The sequence below is a fragment of the Octopus bimaculoides genome, chromosome 27 (assembly GCF_001194135.2).
Source record: "Octopus bimaculoides isolate UCB-OBI-ISO-001 chromosome 27, ASM119413v2, whole genome shotgun sequence".
Taxonomy (NCBI): domain Eukaryota; kingdom Metazoa; phylum Mollusca; class Cephalopoda; order Octopoda; family Octopodidae; genus Octopus; species Octopus bimaculoides.
The window spans coordinates 6,939,229-6,944,295 of NC_069007.1; the positions used below are offsets into that span (position 1 = coordinate 6,939,229).

The window sequence follows — 5,067 nt, forward strand, 5'->3', positions numbered from 1 at the left end:
GGTCAAACACTATAATTCAGAGGCCATGGAATGACGATATGTGACGATGTGAATGTTCCGAGTCCTCTCCCCACCCGCCTTTCGCGGGAGCGCATTTTTTTTTTCATATTCGTTCAGAGCAAGTCGTTTTACATCTATTACACTATTTTTCTTTTGTTTCTTAGCTCCGGTGAGGCGTCTCGGAACATTCAAGATGCGAATGTTCCGAGGGCTCTCCCCACTCCCCAGTGCGCGTTTTTTCCTTCATATTCGTTCGCAGCAAGTTGTTTTACACCTATCAGAATATTTTATTTTTTTTATTTCCCACCGGGTCAACCCCTTTAGTTTGACCGCGATTTCTTGCCGCTCACTTTGATTTCATGATCACCAAATGTTCGTCCCTCTGATGGCAAATGAAAGAATTACTATTATTTTCATCATTATTATAATAATTCTTTTTCAATAACTATCAAAATGCAGAGGGGCTCTGATCAATTAAAATCAATTTGAAGTTATGACACTGTTGACCATCACAGAAATCTAATTGTTCTAACCATAACCAGCTCCCGTTCCATCTTCAGAAACTGGATTCTTACAATGTACAGCTGTGTCTGTTTGGTGCTCAAACCGAATGGCTACTCAGCACAATTTTTTTTTAATCACACACTCTGGCAACAATAACACCTCTCGTTTTTTGACTCAATGTTTTGGCATTGGGGTGTTTGCTGTAGAGGATGGAACTGCTGAGAGACAGCATAGCTGACCCCGGGACATGAGAGTAGTGTTTGCATTGAGGAACAATGGTCGCTGTTATGGGTGTTAAGACACATCGGATACGAAAGTGATTGGCACCATTCTGCGAGAGTAACAGTAAGATGTACTGATTCAGAGAAATGTTTGTATGTTTCAACTCACATCTGGAGAAGTTTAGTCGATGTAGGAGAGATGGTTCATTTATTTGACAGAGGGTTCAGTTTAGGTCCTTGGGGTCAGGTTCAATCCAGGTCCACAGGTGGATAAAAGCAGGAAGAAATTGCAAAATGAGTGATCCCTATGATTTAGACATTAGCTGGGTGAAAAATGGGGAGCCTGCAGCTATCTTAATGGCTAAATGAGGACTTTTCAAAGATATATAAAATTTGAGAGAAAATCCTTTAACTGGAATATATTTTTGTTGATATAACTTTATTTAAAACTTAACTTTTCATGTAATTGTGAATTTTATAAATATCTATTATATTACTTTATTGACACTTCTTTAAAATAATCATAATCGTGTTTATAAAAGAAATCTGAAAAAGAAATTTTTTAAAAAATTGCAGTGGAGGTGCTTACTTTGAAACTAATACCAAAAAAAAAAAAAGTTCCAGTCTTCTGTTTTGATGACATTACTCTGCAGAAAATATTTTCAACTCTTATGCATACCTCATGTAAATATAACATCTACATACAAATTTGGAATACTGAAATGAGCAGATGTGCTTCAAGAGGACACAGATTCGATTTTAGCCTTATCTACATAATATACGAATATATATGTTTATATATACATGAAAATGTGTGTATAAATATATGTTTTATTGTGTATACATTTATCTCCATATGTGCTGTTTTTAAATGGGCATAATCATCATACAATCAAGGTGGTTTGTCTCCAATCTTGTGTGAGAAACATGTCTGGTTATGGGGAAATATTTCCTTGCTTGGAAATATGGGGGTTGGTGATAGGAAGGGCATCCGCCCGTAGAAAATCTACTTCACACAAGCATGGAAAAGTGTGAAAGGATGATGACATGTACGCACACACACACACCTTGAATTTAGTTTTCATGTCTATTCACACCTATGTCAGGAATATTGGTTAATGACTAAAAGTGCACAATTATGAATACAAGCAACTGAAGTTGGGATTACTCCAAAAGATCTCTGGAGTAACAGTACTCAGCAGGGTGCATGCTTTCGAGATGAGTGAGTCTCTCCAGATTAAGATACGCGTTTTCCACATTGAGAAGTCATAGCTCAGGTTCAATAAATTTGTGATTAGGATGTCACAAGAAAGGACTGCAAGAAATGGTAGGAGACTTAGGATAATACCAAAACGAAGTTGGTTGGATGATATCCATAGACCAAGTTGGTCATACTTCAGAATCCTGCCAGAATGTCTAATGATGATTGGATTAGATAGGACCCTATAGAGGAGATGATTGTTCCAGGGGTAGGGACAGAGAGGAATGATGAATAGATGGATCTTGGCATTAGCATTTCTTCTGAAAATGTTTGTTTAGCTAAATCACCACAAGAGAATGATCTCTCACAAATACTGCACAGATTGTGGTTTCTTATCTGTATGAACGTGTTTGTGTTAATTTCAGAAAAGCTCTATCAGATAATGAAGCACCATAGACATCACAGGGATATGGTTTCTATCCTGTATGAATGCACTTGTGTCTTGTTAAGAAATTGCTTTGAGAAAATGTCCTACCACAAATATCACAGTGATATGGTTTCTCTCCTGTATGAGTACGTTTGTGTCTTGTTAAAGCACCACATTCAGCAAACGATTTACCACAGATATCACAGTGATATGGTTTGTCTCCTGTATGAATGCGTTTGTGTTTAGTCAAATCACTACTTCCAGCAAATGATTTATCACAGCTGTCACAGTGATACGGTTTGTCCCCTGTATGAGTACGTTTGTGTCTAGTTAAAGCACCACTTACAGAGAATGATTTACCACAGATATCACAGTGATGGGGTTTCTCTCCTGTATGAATGCGTACATGTCTTGTTAAGGCATCACTTTTTGGGAAGGATTTACCACAGACATCACAATGATATGGCTTCTCTCCTGTGTGAATGCGTCTGTGAGTTTTGAGATCACACTTTTGAGAGAAGGACTTTTTACAAATATCACAGTCATATAATGACTTTCCTGTTAATTTTGGCATCTCTCAAGAAAAAAATATAAATCCTCTCAGTTTTTCACAAAATTATTTTTCTACGGTTCTTCCTCTATCACCAGAAAACATGGATATTAAGGGAGTATTTCCTTTTTATACAATCACTGGAGCACAAAGCACTCCTCACAGCCGCAGGTTCATGAGACGGTTGTAATCTGTAAACAGTTTTGAATGGGAACCAGAAAGAAAAGTATGAACACGCAATGTGCACATGCACACTGAATTCATAAAACGGAAGAGTAGAAGAAAAAAATATGCAATGTCAAAAGTTATATGATGGTCTGCACGCTTGTACGACACCACTATCATGTAGTCTTGCTGTCATTTTCTTGTTTTATATATATAATTTTTAATCACAAGGAATACGTCTCTGGTGTATTTCCACCAACAGATCTTTGTTTCTATCTGAAGATGCTGTGAACTCCTATGTGTAGATTTATCCAAGGCTAATTAGAATATAGAACTTGCACCCATTCCACACAGTGAAGCTGAGAAATATTCCTATTAATCCCAGTTCAGAAGAAATAGTTTACAGTAATTCCTGAAAGATTTACATAAAGAAGGTTACATCTTCCTTTAAGCATGATACAATGATAGGAATGGTGTATCAGAAGTTAAGAATTCTCTTCAGTCAATGTCATCTGATGTTCTGAAATAATAGAGAAACAGAATAAGATAGGGAGGATAGTGAAGAAAATGAGATTCAACAGTGGAAATTTTACTTTATTTCTATATTGACAAATTGTAGATGTTAACTTTCACATGAACAAATGTACTCAATGTATTTTACTATCTCCAAGATTGTGAGATGTATATATAACAATGCAGTGTTATATCATCATTTAACGTCCATTTTCCATGCTTGGCATGGGCTGGACAGTTTGACTGAGGACTGCACCAGGCTCCAATCTGATTTGCCAGGTTTTCTACAGCTGAATACCCTTCCGAACACCAACAACTCCAAGAGTGTAGCAGGTGCTTTTTACGTGCCACCAGCATGGGGGCAAGTCAGGTGGCACTGGCATCGACCCCACTCGAATGGTATTTTTTATGTGCCACACACACATATATATATATATCAATTAGAAAATGGAGGATAATATGCTGAACTTGCAGAGTATTACACTTGGTATAACACTAGTGTAACAATAATTGGGTACCCTCCCAGCAGTATATTGGATAGATACTATCCCTTAGTGGGTTGAATCCTCAACCCCTAACTCTCTTGCATTATATATATATATATATATATATATATATATATATATGTATATATACTAGCAGTATAGCCCGGCATTGCCCAGGATTAAGCTAGGATTATTAAGTGATCAAGTGCTTTATTTCAAACCAAAATAAATAACATCGACATCAGATTTGAGTGAAATCCGTTGAAATTGGTTTGGCAGAAAATGGTTTGCTGGCAATTTGATTGTGAAATCCCATAAGGAATTAGTTTATTGGTTATTGACTGTTAGCGCTCCACTGGCATGGGTGCCAGTCATCAAATTTGGTTCGATTTCGATTTCACTTGCCTCAACATGTCTTCGCAAGCAGAGTTTAGTGTCCAATGAAGGAAAGGTTGGCACAGGTACCAGTCGTCAAATTTGGTTCGATTTCGATTTCACTTGCCTCAACATGTCTTCGCAAGCAGAGTTTAGTGTCCAATGTAGGAAAGGTACACATAAGTGGGCTGGCTACACCCCTGGCAAAGGCCACAGGTTATGGTCTCACTTGGCTTGCCGGATCTTCTCATGCACAGCATAAGCATATTTTCAAAGGTCTAGGTCACTAGTCATTGCCTTGGTGAGGCCTAATGTTTGAAGGTCATGCTTCACCACCTCATCCCAGATCTTCCTGGGTCTACCTCTTCCACAGGTTCCCTCAACTGCTAGGGTGTGGCACTTTTCACACAACTATCCTCATCCATTCTTGCCACATGTCCATACCAGTGCAATCGTCTCTCTTGCACACCACAACTGATGCTTCTTAGGTCCAACTTTTCTCTCAAGGTACTTACACTCTGTTGAGTATGCACACTGACATTACACATCCATCGGAGCATACTGGCTTCATTCCTTGCAAGCTTACGCATGTCCTCAGCAGTCACGGCCCATGTTTCACTGCCATG

The 5,067-nt window shown here is 38.2% G+C and overlaps 1 protein-coding gene across 7 annotated transcripts in view; it reads right to left on the bottom strand.

Moving 5' to 3' along the window:
• Positions 1 to 5,067, bottom strand: part of LOC106882779 (snRNA-activating protein complex subunit 1) — a 17,513-nt gene that overhangs the window by 5,142 nt on the left and 7,304 nt on the right. Inside the window, exon 2 of one of the 7 annotated variants that reach the window (XM_052977228.1) lies at positions 2,700 to 3,588. The exons of 4 other annotated variants lie outside the window; for them this stretch is intronic. The gene's annotated coding sequence lies outside the window, so the exon portion shown is untranslated. Of the gene's footprint in view, positions 1 to 894; positions 1,171 to 1,314; positions 3,589 to 5,067 lie in introns of those variants that run through there. 2 more of the 7 variants (XM_052977226.1, XM_014933564.2) reach the window with 2 other exon arrangements.